Source organism: Callorhinchus milii, unplaced genomic scaffold, assembly GCF_018977255.1.
Source record: "Callorhinchus milii isolate IMCB2004 unplaced genomic scaffold, IMCB_Cmil_1.0 Scaffold2, whole genome shotgun sequence".
NCBI lineage: Eukaryota > Metazoa > Chordata > Chondrichthyes > Chimaeriformes > Callorhinchidae > Callorhinchus > Callorhinchus milii.
The window spans coordinates 31716314-31734214 of record NW_024704743.1 but is presented as its reverse complement, the minus strand read 5'-3'; the positions used below and the strand labels follow the sequence as shown (position 1 = coordinate 31734214).

The following is a 17901-nucleotide window of genomic DNA, read 5'->3' as shown; positions in this document are numbered from 1 at the left end:
CTTGTGATTTCCAGATTACTGTTGCCCTTGGCAAGTCAGTTCAAACTTGCCAAGTCTTTGTGCCGGTGAAAAGGTGAGGCCTGTTTCCTAAACGATAAATGTAATGTAACAACACAGTAAACTACAGTAGTCTCCCTGTGTTACAAGTGTTTACAGTACTTGAGGTACTGAGGAAATCTTATTTTATAATCAAACTAATCTGAATTTCCAATACAACTTGAATTTGCATAAATGCTTATCCCTATTAGCATGATGAATATACCTTCAGATTGTAGAAAACAACAAGACAACAACAACAAGATTCCATTTATTGAGCGCCTTTCACGTCGGGAGGACGTCCCAAGGCGCTGTACAGTTGGGTCAGGACCCGAGCAAGGGGGAAATGGTCAGGGTGAGGGGAGGGAAGGGAGGGAGCGAGGAGGGGGTAGAGAGTCGAGAGGGGAGCTGAAGGCACGGTCAAAGAGAAAGGTCTTGAGACCGGCCTTGAAGGAGGAAAGGGAGGAGGCGGCGAAGGCACTGGGGGATAGAGTTCCAGAGCCTAGGGGCTGAGAGGCTGAAGGCCCGTCCACCGATGGTAGGGCGGTTGGGGCGGGGGATGTGTAGCAGTCCGGAGCCAGAGGAACGGAGGGTACGGGCAGGTAGGTAGGGGGATAGTAGGTCGGAGAGGTAGGAGGGAGCAAGGCCGTGAATGGCCTTGTAGGTGAGGATGAGGATCTTGAATTCGAAAAGCAAGTCTTACTGATCTTATTTTATACTGTTATACTGCATTGGGTTACATACACTCGAGCATAACCCATAATCTATGGCAAGTTACATATAGGGTAATGCACAGACCTCAATGTTTTACTGCATGTATTGCTGTATCTTACATGCAGAATACTCCACAGTCTACGAGGTATTCTACATACAGCTGTTACATACAGAATGTAACAGAGTCAAGCTCTGAAGAGGGCAGGTGCCTGGAGGAAGTGGGGCAGATTGTGTTAGCAAATTCAAAAGGGAATTATACAGCTATTTGGAGAAGAATTGTACAAAGAGCTTTCAGGCATTTTTCCCCTCCTCACCAACCTCAGCTCTCACCCTCAGTTCGGGTACCAAACCAGTACTGTCAAGCACCTTGGGACCTCCACACAATGTGAATGGCGTTATATAAATGTAAATTTGTATTGAATTGTATGAGATAGAAGATTATTTTTTATTATTTTTAAAAAAAACATGAGATCAAATGGACACACTTTTTCAAAGTTTGTTTCTGATCCTCCAGATTTCTATATTTAATCAAATATTCAGTCAAAAAGGACCATCCATCTCTCCACAATCATCTTCACAAGTAGCCAATCAATCAATCAATCAATCAATCAATTAATCAATCAATCAATCAATCAATCAATCAATCAATCAATCAATCAATCAATCAATTAATCAATCAATCAATCAATCAATCAAGTGAAACAAAACTTTGTACCCTGATGTTTATCCTTTGCCTATAAATTCCCCAATCACAAACATCTATATTTACAAAAAATATTAATCCTTATATATTGGTATAGCACCTTACACTATTGGAGGTGAAGTCCCAAATCACTTCACAGGATATACTGTAAGCAAACATGGCAGCCAATTTGCACACAGCAATGTCCTACAAACAGCCATGACCAATTTTATTTGGGGGATTGTTAATCAAGACACCAGGAGAAATTCCCTTCTCTTTTCAAATAGTTCCATGGGAGCTTTAACATCCACTCGAACAGGCATATATAGCCGTGATTTAACTTCTCATCCAAAGGATGGATAGAGTGTTTGCATTACATTGTGAGTCTTTATTCTGTTTGAATTTATTATAACCTGTACATGACTGTGGAGGCAACCACTTCACTGGCCATTCTGTCATGGACATCTTTGCGCAAGTTCAACCACATTCTTTCAGTAAGTAGGAACCCAGGTGTTAATCAATTGGCAGATTGATTAATAACCCCATCAAAAAAATAAATTAATTAAAAAAATAATAATTTGGTCAATCAATCCATAACTGTTTGCGGGACACTGCTGTATGCAATTGGCTGCTGCGATTCACCCATAAAATATACAGTTCACTTTACAGTATATTCTGTGAAGCACTTTGAGACACTTCGAAGACATGATAAGGAGCTATATCAAATGCAAGGATTATTATGTCAGGAGGATAACTCAAAGTACTTCACAAGATATACTGTAAAGTGGAGTGAATGTATATCTTGTGGGATAACATCCAATCTTCAGCAGGTCTCTGTAAGGATAGCACAGAGTAGTCTGCAATGTCAAAAAGCAATGTGAGATGGCATCACAAGCCACAAAATCAAACCTCAAGCAGTGGCTCCATGACCTCTCAATTTGAGACATGTTGCATCCTTGAAAAACATTCCAGCTTCTGTTATAAATACGCACAGCTGGAGCTTGTGGGAAACAGTTTTATTCTATTTTTTACTATGATGTGTTTTTCTTATTGACCTCTGAATTTGAGACATGTTGCATTTATATAGTGCCCTTCAGCGGGGTAGTGTCTTGGAGCACTAAACAATGGTGTAGTTTTACATCGAGCCAGGGAGAAAACAGAGGTGACATAATTATAGATGTGATAGGAACTGAAGTGCTATCTAATCACCATTTTATTGATATCTGCACGTTTTCTCTGTACATTACAAGAGCAAACATAGCCTTTCTGTACAATATTCATACGAAGACATGGAACAAGGAAAGGCTATTTAACCTATCAAGCTCACTTGCACCAGCATCCACACAAAAACCTACCCTATTGTGCATATTACCCCATGACTCCATCTCCGAGGAGAAATCTTGGGATAGAGACTTTTCGACCTCAAAAGTAACCAAGTAAAACTTCTCCATAACATTTCCTCCATCCTCAAATCACCACTATCTAACCCTGCCCTCTATCCTTCCACAAAAAACATTGCTCCCTCTCCAATCCCCTTTTGAGAATGCAGTCGTCTCAACCAAGAGCAACAACTTGCATTTATATAGTGCCCTTCAGTGGGGTAGTGTCTTGGAGCACTAAACAATGGTGTAGTTTTACATCGAGCCAGGGAGAAAACAGAGGTGACCGTAAGCACAGTTGAAGAGGAAAATCATCAAGCGTGATCTGGAGATGGGCAAAGAGGTTCAGGGCTCATTGGCTGAAAGCAAATCCGCTGATGGTGAACCAGAGGAATCAAGGGACATGCAGAAAACCAGCTGAGCAAAGGGGTGGGTAGAGGAGCCGGTCGGAGAGGACAGATGCCAGGGCAACAACAAAAGCAACAAAAATACATTTGTATGGCACGAAGAGACTTCTAGGTGAGGGTGAGGATCTTGAAATCAAAGTCTGAACCTGTACCCTCCAATATTCCTTTAAACAGTACAAGACTGAATTATTTTTATTGGTCTTTCTTGTGCATCTTAGCTTCTTGTGCAGCTTTACAGTCATACAAATAACAATCCTGAATATTAAACTTGAAGTGCATGCTTTTGAATGAAATAATTATGGCTTCCCTGTAAATAAGCATCATAGGCAGCCTCGATGGTGGCCATCCTATCACGTGTTGCCTCCACGTTTCTAATTGCATATACTCTATATACTCTATAAGCAGAGTTCTTTATGACTGAATATCTCACAGACCTTGTATTAAGAAGATGCATTAGATTATCAATGCTGTGGGGTTAACAGCAGTCAGAATAACAAGTAACCGATGTGCAAATTATCTTTTGTCAACTCAGAGGGTTTGCAGGGAAATCAGTGACTTGTACTGTAAATATCTAACTCCCTTTTTCACAGTTTCCTGTGCAATGGGAAAATATTTTGAACAGCTCTAAATTGTACAATACTCTTGCTTTCAAACCTCCTAAAGTCACCCAGTACTCAATACTTTAACAAAACAGACATTTCTTAATTCATTTTTTTATTGATGCAGGTTTCTACCATTATACTGACCAATATCAAATTGGTTAAAATTCAGTAGTGAATGACGGAGTCTGGGTAACAGAGTGGACGGACACTGTGCCCTTCATCTCTGGCATCTGGATTTAAATTCAACCTGCACTGGGACGTTGCTGTTCACAAATTAGCTCCCACTTTCAACCACAAGATAAGCACTCACACTACAATATATACTGTGAAGCGCTTTGAGAAGTCCCAAGGATGTGATAAGCCGTTGTATCAAAATGCAAGGATTTATATTATTGTGTGAATGCCCAATGTGAAATGACTATAGATTATTACACTTTCCACATGAATTATTCTTGAGGCTTCGCTGAGTGGTTTTCCTAATTTGTGGAGCTTTGTGCCCATGTTTATTTCAGAGGGATAGGTAGAGCTACCTTTTCTTCCATACATTCTCATTTCTTTCATTACTGCTAACAAAGAGAGGAAACGTTCATAGTTTCAGCCCCGGTTGGATTCAAATCCAGATCTCAGATGTAAAACCATTGTGTTTAAATCCAAAATGCCACTTAGTCTCCTACGTTCATTCATTTTGATTTATCTGTTTAAAATTGCACTACCTAGAGATAAAAAGACACCTTAATCACAAATACACCTTCAAAATGTAATAATCCTTAATAAGCCTTGTCTCCTAACGTAAAATACACTATATAATACAATTTGTTGTTGTTTTTGAGATGTCTCAAAGCACTTCACAGGATTTTACTGTGAAGTGTAGTAATAGTGTACTTTGTAGGCAAATTAGAAATCAACTTGCACACAGCAGTATCTCACAATCAGCCATTAAATGATTGACCAATTTTTAATTTGGGGTGGAATTGCTGGCTAGCAAACTAGGAGAAACTACAAATTGTTGATGTTGCAGAGTAAAACAACTATTTCTGGGACAAGTTTCAACTATAATTCCAGCCTTGCTTAAATAAGACAAAGATGTGCTCTTGTGCAATAGCTCCATCATCAACAGCGGTTGCAAAACTCTTGTACATATTGCAACAAGACTACAGCCTATTTATTACCACATTTCTGCAGGGAGGATCAGGGTTACTTTAATAAAAAGAGGTTTTATCATGAGAATATAAGAAGACCAGGCAGGGAGACTGTGGAGGGAGTGGTGATAATATCCTTTGAGGCCGAAGAAGCTTATGGTAGAGCAGACTTATTTCATCAACAAAGTAATTAGGTTTCTGTGATAACTTTATAAAAATAATAAGCACAGACCAAAAGGCCCCAGACCTTCACAAAGAGAACAAAGCTCTGCTCTTCCCACCTCCTTATTTGTATTGGCCTTTGAGTTCATTCCCTCCCCATTCTGACGACTTACATTGAGATCCATAACAAAGTCAAGAGAGTATATGTTGTTACAAAGATCCACAACGTTTCCCTCAGTATAGAACTTACTACTACTCCAAGTATATCCAGTGAATCTGTGTCCGATCGCTTACAAGTTGATCAATATATTGGTGAGCTCTCTGGTTACAAGCTCAACTAGAACTAGACAGTTTTTTTTTGTAGCTCCCTCGGTTATTTTCTGTTTTAAGTGATCAACATCAGGCCTAACAGCAGTAAAAACAGAAACTCAATGCTGGAAATCTGAAATAAAAGCAGGAAACACACAGAACATCTACCAGGATTTGGAACAAAATAATTAATGCCTTGGATATGACACTTTATAATGGCACTTACTTCAAGGGCATGAAATTCCATTAAGCTTTAACCTGTAAGACTATTTAATGAGTATTTCCTGTGTTGAAATTTACTCTATTTATGCAGCAATTTAGAGCAACCAGAATCTGCTAAATTGACAATTTTTGTCTTAATTCCAAAGACTGTTTTCGTGGTAATTCTTAAAAGAATTTACAGAAAACTGGCATCAAAATTATGAATGCATTTAAAAATTTGCCAAATTCTGGTTGCTCCATAATGTTATATATTAATTTAAGCCTAGACTAAAGTGAAATATCTGCCTATTTTGTCTTAAAGTTTCAAGTTGCACAAAATTGCCTAAAACTTCAGGCTTAATCTGGGAGCCTGTTCTTTTTATGAAAACCTTCTCCCAAAATAATACTAAAATGTAAGGATTTTTTCACAATTTTGCGTATTCTTAAATTGAAAGACAAAAAGGTCTTACAGGTTAGGACTAGGTGGAATTTCATTCCACAGGTCTCAGATTTTACCTTGGGATCATGTTGACTGCTTTGTGAATTAACAACTGTGGGAACATAAGATCAGGATTATTACTGGAAGAGTTAAACTTTTTAACGCAGTGGATTATTAGAATTTGTAATGCTGCACCACAAGTAGCCATTTGTGTACTGCCCAACAATTCTCCAAGTAAAATTGACCATTCATTTCATGGCTGTTTGTGGGACATCTCAGGAGGACGTCTCAAAGTGCGTCACCGAATACACTGTAAACTGTAGTGACTGTATGTTTTGTAGGCAGATGCAGCAGCCAATTTTGCACACAGCAATGTCCCACAAAGACCCATAGCGGGAATGATCAATTTTATCTGGACGATTGTTAGCCAAAACATTGGGAGAAACTCCTTTCACTTTTTGTATAGTGCCTTGGGATCTTTAATGGCCAGCTGACTAAGCAGACGGTAACTTGGTTTAATGTCTCATCTGAAGGAAATTTCAGTACAGAACCTGGTTAGATATTTTTGCTTCTTAGATTTTCTGTCATGTGGATTCCTCCACTCCAGGCAGTGACAGGAATTAGAAACACCTGCCAAAGCAACTCATATGATAAAGATGTGGGAAGTTTATAGGAAAAACCACACATCCCAGGAATCTAACCACAGGAATGTTTGTTGGCTGTGGTTCCAGGCATAGTTTTATTAAGACTAATCGCTTTTAAGTATCAGGTACGCCATAAGAAAAAAATAAGGAATTCTCTGAACTTTCTGACCAGTTAAATAAATGTTTCAGCTTTTGTATTTTAATGAGACAAAGCGCATTGAATATTATCTGGAAAATACAGTCACTACACCTTACAGTAAATCCCATGAAGTGCTTGAAACATCTTGACAATGTCATAAGGCGCTATGTCAAATGCAAGGTTTTTTTTATTATTTCCCTTTGCTGTGTTTAGTATGCAAATTGTGTAAATTGATAAAAACAAATTGGATGAACATTTGGACTGTTACCTGTATAAAATGTCACCGGGGAGCTTACTAAAATGAATCGTTCTCTAAAAGGAAAATATCTAATATGGTAGAATCTTTGAATTTGATATTGCTTCCTTCACATTGGGAGATCATCTTTCACAGGATTAATGTAACGTGGAATGACTGCGTATTTAGTGGGCAAACACAAAGCCAGTGTGTACATAACAATGTCCCACATACAACTATGAAATCAGGAACCAGCTTTATTTGGGAGACTGCTGGCCAGGACACAGGGAAGAACTTCTTTCTCTTTTTTCGAAAGCGCTATCGATCCTTCAACATCCACCTGAACAGACAGATGGGACTTTGGTTTAATAGCACATCCAAAGAATGGTACCTCCAACAATGCAGCAACCTCCCCACCAGCAACTCGCCCCCAAACACACACACAACTATAATAACAAAAATAACTAGTTTTGTAATTCTTTTGACTAGCTATACTAGTACTGTTTGATCAGTTTAACATATCACACTTGTAGGGGCAAAACTAGGATAAAGAAACATAACCTGGACTAATGCCAGACCACAGGGAATACCTGCTACTAAACCAATAATGTTAACGTCACCAAAGGTTTCTCATCAAATACTTTCTGGTAGTTACAGCTGTGTTGAACAGACAGGAAGCACGTATAAGCAAATTATAATCATCCTTAAAGTTTATTTTATCTGTTTGAAATCCAAGAATTTTCTGAAATTCGAATAATTTTATATTTCTCTTTCAATTTATGGGATTTCATCTGTGTTTTAACATAAGGGCCTAATTTGTGGTATTTCATAACAGATTTCATAATAAGAATTGTGTCTTTTCCAAGTTTGTAAAACACTGAATGTGCTTGAGAATGTATTCAGTAATGGTTCAATATTGAACCATTATAATCCAGTATATTCAATATTTTAGAAATTGGATAACTGTACATTTCTTATGTTAAGAAATCCATTAAGAGAAATGCAATTCAGTTCCATAATCTGGTTCCATGTCCAGACAGACAAGACGGTAGTGAGCTCTTTCAGGTCTCACTGAATTGAATGTCACGTTGGTCACAGTTTGAGGGATATAATAAATATACCATCTTAAATAATATAATAATAATCCTTAAATTAGGTATAGCCCCTTTCATGTCTGAAGGACAACCCAAAGTGCTTCACAGGATTTATTGAAAAGTGCAGTGACTGTGTGTTTTGTGGGTAAACTCGGCAGTCAATTTGCACACAGGAACAAAATTCTTTTCATGAGGAATTCTAACATGGGAATGATTTAGCAATAAATAAAAGTCTTGGAAGTGTTGTTCATTTCCTACTTATCTTTCAAATCTCCAAAGCGTTAGGGTGGTAACCCTTTGCTCAGTCTTCAGATGCTGCCCGTATTCCAGGTAAATTGTGTAACAGGTGGCATGGCAGGTAACACCTAGAGTTGCTCAGAACTTCAATAGCTGCCCAATCAGTGAGATTATCCAGTGAATATCTAAGACATTCAGACCAGGACAGGCCTGGTGGAACTAGCCAGAATGCAATTATGGATCCAGAGTGTGTGCTGGGGTACTGCTGGAGTGTAACCAGCTAAAATTGCATAGCTTGCCATTGATAGCACTGTCTGGCAAGCTTTTCCACTGCTTGTCCAGGTAGGACCACCCTACCAATTAGGCTTTGGCTTGCAGGCTTAACAGGAGCTAAGTAGGAGGATTCCCTGCCCCAGAAGGATCATTATAGATACATAAAATTTGTTTTCAACACTTTCCGTTAAGGATGAAAATTCAGGCAGGATTTAGATTCTTTATCCAGGAATAGACGCCGTCCGGCATGGAGGGCGCTACATAAATCCAAGTTGTTGTTGTTGTTATCACTATACACAGACTCCCCTCTGGAAATGCAGTCGTGAATGGGCAAGAATGGTCTATACAATACAATACAAAATTATAAATGCATAGCGCCTTTCAGGTCGGGAGGATGTCCCAAGTCGTTGGGATACCTCTTCAGTGAAATAACCTGCTGACACTCACTGTTATAAAAGTTTACACATGAACAATTGTTCACACATGAACAATGACATGTTACTGGAGGATACCCAGTGGTTGTGCAACTCTACTCCAGTAGACAGAAAAGTAAGAGTCAAATTCCTTCAGAAGAGGAGTGGCCGGGGACAAAATTGGAAGAGAAAATTAGCAAGAGGGGAAACAACATCTTCAATTTCAGAGGTCCACAGTGGACCATAATGGAGTGCTTCCAGTTCAGAATCTGGTGCTTGGAACTCAATTGCTCTGACACTCTCGAGCTAAAAATAATAATTAAAAATAACATTACTTTGAATTGCCTGGCTGGAATTTCAGGTCCAAAAGTCACTATGCTGTAGTCTTCCACCTCTTGTGTGGGAGCTTACAATGCATGTGTGTGTTACCTGTTTGTCAACCTGCCAATTAGGCTAGCACTGCCATGCTGGCCGCCTGCACAGGTGAAGCCACAGAACGAACAGATTTATACAGGAAAAAGAATTCAAACATATTTAAAAATATTATTCCTGGAGCTGTCCTGATGGCTCAGATGGCAATGTTAAGTTCAGTTCTACGCTAAGTGGATCAGGAATGTCCCTAGTTTGATTCCCCCTGGTATGCGCTGACTTAGTTCATTTCTCCTGGGTAGCAGTAGAAGAGATCAGCACCACAGAACTAAGGAAGGGTAAAAATCCAACAGGATTCCCATTATACAATAATGGTGACAGCAAGTGCAATGCTTCCACCATCAAATAGGCTCCTGATATTTAACTGTCTGGGTTCACTCATGAAGAGTGGCCATAGCACCCGATTTGTGCCTCAATATAACAACAACACCTTGCATTTATACAAGGCCTTTCATGTGGGTCAAAGTCTCGGAGTGTTTAACAGTGGCGGGGCCTGAGGCTGAGCCAGGTGAAGGGGGATGTGACCATAAGCACGGTCGAAGGGGAAGGGTCGAAGAGGAAGATCTTCATTTGTGATCTGAAAGAGGGGAAGGAGGGGACAAGACGGAGGGATTGGGGGAAGATTGGCTGAATGTGCGGCTGACAATGGTGGAGCGGAGGGGACAAGGAACAAGCAGGAGGCCAAAGCCAGCCGAGTGGAGGCAGTGGGTAGTGGACTGGAGAGAAAGCAGGTCAGAGAGGTAGGGAGGTGCCGGAGCATGAAGGGATTTGTAGACGAGTGCAAGGATCTAGTTAATCTAACAAGTGGTTTGCCTTTCACATTTAGAGGATAGACCATGAACAAGGTGAGAGTAACCTATTCAGCAACCAGAAAGGTTAGGATGGATCTGGAGAAATGTTGGGATCTAATAGGAATCCTGTTAAAATTCCCATCAACCCATGAGATTTCCTCTTGGTAGTGTATCATGACCACATTGAGTTTGTGCTGCTCAATGTGACAGACATGTAGTTATGGGAAGTTTCCCATTTGCATACCTGATTAATTACAATTACAATGGCAAATAATATGATCTTAGTTGATTAAGCTCCAGTTGTACCGCACTGGACACTCTGTGTTCCCTAAGGTTCAGATTCAACAACCGACCCCAATTCTGGAATTGGGTAAGCAGGGTGCAATCCTCCAGAGAGAGTGTGCATTCCATTCCAGACACACAGAAATTCCCATGTGTAGGTGGTATACATACGTGGAACTCTGTCTGGTTTGGATACTCTTCAACATTTTAATGAGTTTCCATGTGTGTCAGACACCTGGCTGAACAGAAAAAATTGTCAATGAATCAACTTAAGCTACATTGCAAATTGGACTTCCAAAAAACATGAGGGAGAAGAAATATCAGGAATCAGCATCTAGTAAATATTCATAATAATCCTTACATTTGATTTAATACCGTTCATGTTAGGAGGATGTTGCAAAACTCTTCACAGGGTATACTGTAAAGTGGAGTGACTGTGTTTGAACAACAACCATTTGCATTTATATAGTGTCCTTCATTCAGGGTAGCGTCTCGGAGTACTCAACAATGGCTAACTGAGTGAAGATGCTTCACTGAGTTAATGTAACAAGAGGTTTGCCCTTCACATTTAGAGGATCGGACACTAACAAGGTGAAATCAGTTGCTCTCTCATGCGGTTATAGTAATTACGATTCTCACAGTAATTTGTCAATACAATGTTCAGTGCAATCAGTTCTGTGCTAGGAGCATCCGTGGTGCTGGTGGATCCATTGAGTTCCACGCCTTCCTAAGTGGGATGCAACCCCTGCCCTAAGGAATTTTGTGGGAGAAATTCCATTGATACTGGTTAGGGATGGGGAGTGAAGGTTCCCAGAGAAAAATAAACAGAGCATATAAAGGATCAAGGCCAAAGCAGCAGTAAGTGGGTGGGTGGTGAGTGAGGTCAGGCAATACATCACGAAACAGAAAAAAGAACATACAATTTTGATACCCCCTTATTTCATAGGAACGTCTCAAAGTGTTTCACAACTAATTATTATCAAGTTTAGTGGCTAATTTTGTTTGGAAAACAAACGTGGAAGCTGTTTGCCCCCCAGCAAAGCTCCGCAAGCGGTCACAAGGTAAATGATCGATTAACCTGGAGGAGTTCAGCACTCTGGTATTTGACAGCTGCACTGATACCCTTGTGCGACCACCAACAGAAATCCAATGTTAGAAAAGATGAGAGCCAACCCTGACACAGATGTTAGGCAGTGCTCTCCAAACACCATGTGAGCAGCGCAGGGATAAATATTTAAGTCTTGAAGCAAGAAGTTTATTTATCACTGCTGCTAGGATACAAAGTGACGTGACCAGAAATCTTTATGCACAGCAATAGAAACTCTTTTGCAAAGGCATGTGATGCGCCATGTTGTTAAAATGTTTCAAATAATTGTCATAGTGGTGATGCAGGTTGGTATGAAACACATTCCGTGGTTTGTTTGCTTTTTGATTAATTAAGGACGATAAGAGGAGTAAACTGTTTTCAGGCTAAGGGTTGAATTTAACAAGTCTTGGAGCTTAGCACTGCTGGTGTAGAAAGGAACACAAGCTTCGTCTGTTGAGTGTTAGAACCCACCCCCACCCCCTCTCTCACCAAGCAAGCTGCAATGGCATTGAAATCCTCTGCCCTCATTTGGTGTGTAGACCAGTTCTCAGCTGGGTCCCCTGGTAGACATCTGTGCCTGGGGAAGCCAATGCTGGCAAGAAGCCCACCTCCTGCTGGCTGATCACAAACAGGCATGGGAAGCAGCCCTGGAGATGCTTGTCTAACCCTGGGCATAAAAGGGTCCCTGCTTCCCAAAAGGGAAAAGAAACACGCTGATGAGACAGAGACCCCAAGAGTGAAAAACTTGCACCGTATTTAAAATGCTGATCTATTATCAACTGTATCGAGGCTTTGATCTCTTTTGTTTTCACCTTGTTTCAAACAGCTCAAAGAGAATTAGGATTGGTTCAATTATTTCTCCTGCCATTGTTTCAGATGAGTTGCTCTTCTGATGCTAAAAAAAAGATTCATTATGAATTACACACATTACCTCTTCACATTATCATGCCATCATGATCCAACACCTTCTCTGCAATCAATCCTTAGTCAGTAACATTCTTCCACTGGCGGAAAAAAGGGTACAAACCTCAAGCTTTCCAAGTAAATCATCTTGAGGAGGTTGATAGAGCTTATCTTGTCGCCATCCATCATTTATTGGTTTCGATATAGCCTCCAAAAAGAATAAATTTATATCAGGGGGGAAAAAAAACTGCGCAGAAATAATGTCTTACAATCGAGAGCTAAATTGAAGATGCAAACATTAATTTAATTAAGATGTTCCAAAAGCCACCTATTCATCAGGCAACAAAATTGGCAAAGAAACATGCACTGAGTATTGGAGGGAGTAATTTACTGAGCGTACCCTGCAGTCACATAATTACATGTAATTTCACCAGCGTAATTAACTAATTTAATTACCACTTCTCAAGAGCATCAATTATTGACATTATAGGGTATTTAGATTTTACACCCAACGTGTGCAGCATTCTGAGAGCTACCAGCCACGGTCTGTTATGCATGCTTTTGGAATGCTTCATTTCTGGTTTCAAACCTGCCCTGCAAAGTTAATATTAATGGCATGCTTTCAATCAGATGTTCCCTCCAACTGAATGATGCTGCAATACAAATACTTTATTAGCTCTTCACAGCGTACAACTGCACACAGATTTTATAATGATGCTAAGCATCCCACTATGCTCTAACAAATGGATTTGTATTAATTTAACTATTAGACTGCTGGCAGGTTTACTCCTATTTCCCTGAGCTGAGCAGTTTTATATGTTCTCAGTTCAAACACAGTGATACTGAAAAATGAAAATAAAATTATAACAATAACACTACTTGGACATCAGGTGTAGTTGTATTACTGTAATGTTAGCTGCAAACCATTGAAATAAAAATACATCCAGATCAATATTCCTGTCTCATCTAGAAATTTTCCACAAGGGAGATTGATTGGGCATTTATCTTCTGACTGTTTCTGGGACATTGCTGGCACAGATAAACTGCCATTCATAAAACAGTCATAACACATCTAAGTAACTCACTGTGTGATGTGTTTTAAGTGATAAGATGCTAGCTTGACGACTTGGCTAAGGCCAAGAGAGTCCTATAGCCAGGGAAGTCCTGTACATGGTGGTGAGAGCACTCACCTTGCAAGAAACTCCCAAACAGGGCAAAACCTTAGGCAAGTTTCCTTACTCAAATTGCCTGTTTATCTAGCAGTAAGTAGGAACCCGGTTGTTAGTTGATTGGCGGATCGCTTTTCCGGGGGTAATAACTCCTTAAAAAAAACTAATAATTTGGTCACTCAATCAACGACTATTTGTAGGACACTGCTGTGTGCAATTGGCTGCTGCATTTTGCCCACAAAATATACAGTCAATTCACTTTACGGTATATTCTGTGAAGTGCTTTGAGAGGTCTCGAAGACATGATAAGGCGCTACATCAAGTGAAAGAATTATTATTATCAGAAAATAATTTAGGAAAACAACATTGAGTGTATGATAAGAGCAAGGAACAGGATTCGAGTAGATAGTTCCAGTGAAGGAGTAGGCACACATTTAGTGGGTCGAATGGCCTCCTCTGTGCTATGAATTTTCTATGATCCCATAGCATCTTAAGACAGAAAATATCCAAAATACATGAAATGATCCAAGTCACATAAAAAGATTATCTGAGCCAAGCAATGCTTCCGAGGCTGTATGTGTAATATGAATGATTTGCAATACAGCAGAACGGAAGTGGTACTTTTCTCCAGTAATGCAACCTTAAAATATAATTCATCAAGAATGACAGTGCAGAAAATGACTATGCAATAGACATCTGAGGATCCATTGCCCTACACGCACCATGGATAAGTATTCACTGAATTGTGGAGGGTGCAAATTGTTATTGTTGTGACACAGAGTGACCGATAACTGAAGTGATGAAGGGGAGTGTGATGACAGAGCAGCTGGTATACAGATGAAGATGATGTTAGCATCAAAGGCAAAATGTTCTGTGAAGGGCAAGAAAAGTCCATGAAAGAAGAATCTAAGTGGAAGAGTGGCAACAGGCAAACAGCAGGCAGAGGGGGAATTCTGTGCATCAATGTGCATGCTCTTTATGACCAATGGTTTTATCACTGTGACTTGTCAAAATGTTTTTTCAAAGGCAAACAAACCTGAATCTTATACCTACAGTAGAGCCCTTTTTACAAAATGTTAAAATAGTCGTAAAAGTCCATCACAAAATTACCTAACAGAAAATCCTCTGCCCCACTTTAAAAAGCATTTTGACATTTATACTTTGAGGTAAATTCTCATCAATGTGAACTTTAACTCATGTAAATAATTTTACTGATTAAGAACAATAAAATGATGTAAAACATATCGGATTTCCTTTAAAAATGTCTTTCAATGAATAGCAACCAACTAAAATGTTGAAACTGAAAGTCAATGACTTGACTTCAGACGTTATTGTCAGATAATTAATGTCACTAAGGTCTATTCGTTGGGATGAATGTGATAAATGACATGGAGAAGCAGGAGTGAGATTGACTGGGGGTAAGGTGAACTTTAACAAATCAAACAAAAATGGTACATTTGAAAAGAAGGTGAAATCCACAAGCTATATTAATTACTGGGACCCAGTCTAGTGAGATATGTAAGTGGGTGCGTGATACGATAAAACTCATATAAGTCTGATCTGCATAAATCGTATTATCTCCTAAGTCATACATCTGCCCAAGTCCCATTGAATTTCCTATAACTTATGAAAGTTTCACATAACTCATATTTTGCGTAAGTCCTATTAAACATATGGTCCCAACCTATACAATTAATGTGAGGTTTTCTGTATTGGAAGTTGCCATTAATGGGATTCCTTATTAAGAAATTCTGTAAACCTTCCATGAACCCTTAGAAACTCTTCACTGGAAGCAAGCCCAACTCAGTCAATGCAGCTTGTGGTTGGTGAGACATTTTCACAGTAAATGAAAGGCATCCCTAATACAGTGATTGATTCTTTATTAAATACTTCCAGTTCGAATCACTACAAACCTGATTCACCTTCCCTTTAAATTCAGACCTAAGTCTTGTGTTTGCCAAAACCTGTAAATGTGCTGCTGAGCCTCAAGGCCTTTTTCAAGACGATTAAGCAATAACACTTTCAATCCGCAGTCAAGATTCCACTATTTATTATTCAGAAAGTCCATAATAATAATAATCCTTGCATTTGGTATAATGCTTTTCACGCTGGGAGGATGTCTCAAAGCACTTCACGGGATATATTTACAAGTGTAGTGACTGTGTATTTTGTGGGCGAAACGTGGCAGCCAATTTGCACACAGCAATGTCCCACAAATAGCCATAAAACGAATGACCATATGGGGTCATCAACTAAGGGTGGGAAGGAAATATGATGGAATGGAAAGGGCAGGTTTTATTTGAACCTTTTTTTGTCACTCGTTGGAGATTGTATCTTTCGGGGTTGTACCACTGTAGCGAAATATTTCTTGTCTGAACCACCAGGGTGTATATTCTTCGTTTCACAATGACATACATGATCAGTACAGCACATGATAACTAGTGTAATCTCATACCAGCTCTCAGTGTTCACGTGAATCTTGATCCGGCATGTTTCCATAGACCCACTCTACTATTCTATCAATACATTTTTAAAAGTAATAACTTGCTCACTCAATCCACGACTGCTTGTGGGAGATTACTGCGCACAACTGGCTGTTGTGTTTCGCCCTCAAAATTATACAGTCAATTCACTTTACAGTATATTCTGTGAAGTGCTTTGAGACGTCTCAACGGCATGAAAAGGATTAAAATGCAAGGATTATTATTGTTATTATTATAGCATTCTGCTTCAAGCAAGACTTTCATAATAGACCAATTGCCATTTCTGCTTAATTAAAATTAATAATAAAACATCTGTAACATACACAGCGCTCAAGTCCAACTGCGGAAGAGGCCACTGAACGTACTTGTAACATTCATTTGATGGATGCTTTAAATCATTGATTAAATGAAAACAGCTTATGAAATTGTGTTATTGTAGGTTTCTTCATCCCTAGAGCCACTGGAAGGAACAGCACAGCACAGCAACGAGGGGACTTGCTGGTTGTAACACGACTGCTCCTCACAGCCTTTCCTGTTCAAATTATTTAAGGAAAAACACACTTAAGGCGATGAGACATTCTGCCTACAATCTTTGGTTTGAAAAGCGCCTTTATTTACAATGAGGATTTTTATTATATGGTTCAGTTGTAGCACAGCATAAGCCCTGCCAAGCACAGCAAGCCAATTGCACCCTCACCACTTTGTATATAATAAAGTATTTGTCCAAATAGGTAGATGGGAGAAGCTGCTCAAGTCAGCCCAGTGTGTTGGAACCAATAATAATAATAATAATCCTTGCATTTGATATAGTGCTTTTCTAGTCTTCTCGACGTCTCAAAGAGCTTCACAGAATAATAGTAATAATAATAATCTTGCATTTGATATAGCGCTTTTCACGTCGGAAGGACGTCCCAAAGCGCTTCACAAAACACACTATAAAGTGAATTGACTGTATATTTGTGGTCGAACGCGGCAGCCAATTGTACACAGTAGTGTCCCACAACAGTCGTGGATTGAAAATGACCAATTTTTTTTTTTTTTTGGTTTTGGAGGGATTATTATTAGGCTCTGTGTGGAGTAAGGAAACTTGCTCAAGGTTTCGCCCTGCCTGGAATTGAACCCAGGTGTCTCACTTGCAAAGCAACTGCTCTAACCACTGAGCTACAGGACTCATGAATATTGCGCTCATAGTTTGGTGGTTAAAAATAACTAATACTTTGCCAGTTATAAAGTGCTTGAATTTCACCCTCTTTTTTCTTTCAATGGTGAGGCACTTAATAACAATGCTTGGGAAATGATGGGGGTGAATTTGCAGTGTGTGATGCGATAGTCATCACCAGTGATTAATACATTAGACCCTACATTTCCTCACGCTATTTGCTATCACAGTATCTCATTCAACTTCCGTTTGTTTCTCCTGCTACTTCTACAGATTCAGAAGGTCATGCCTTTAGCAGCTGCGTCAGACACCACACAAAACCGCACTGAAAATTAAAGCTATAGCCTTCATAACCTTCACCCCATAGTTATTATAGAGGGTTTCACTCTTGGTGGGGTGTATAGGTAAATCTCTCTTCCATTTGTAAGAAGCTGGCTCTCTGTCAACCTTTAATGACAAGAAGGAGAGGTTGCGGCACAGTTCAGCACTGTGA

The 17901-nt window shown here is 39.5% G+C and overlaps 1 long non-coding RNA gene across 1 annotated transcript in view; it reads right to left on the bottom strand.

Moving 5' to 3' along the window:
* Positions 1 to 17901, bottom strand: part of LOC103184905 — a 143745-nt gene that overhangs the window by 39945 nt on the left and 85899 nt on the right. The window lies entirely within an intron of this gene.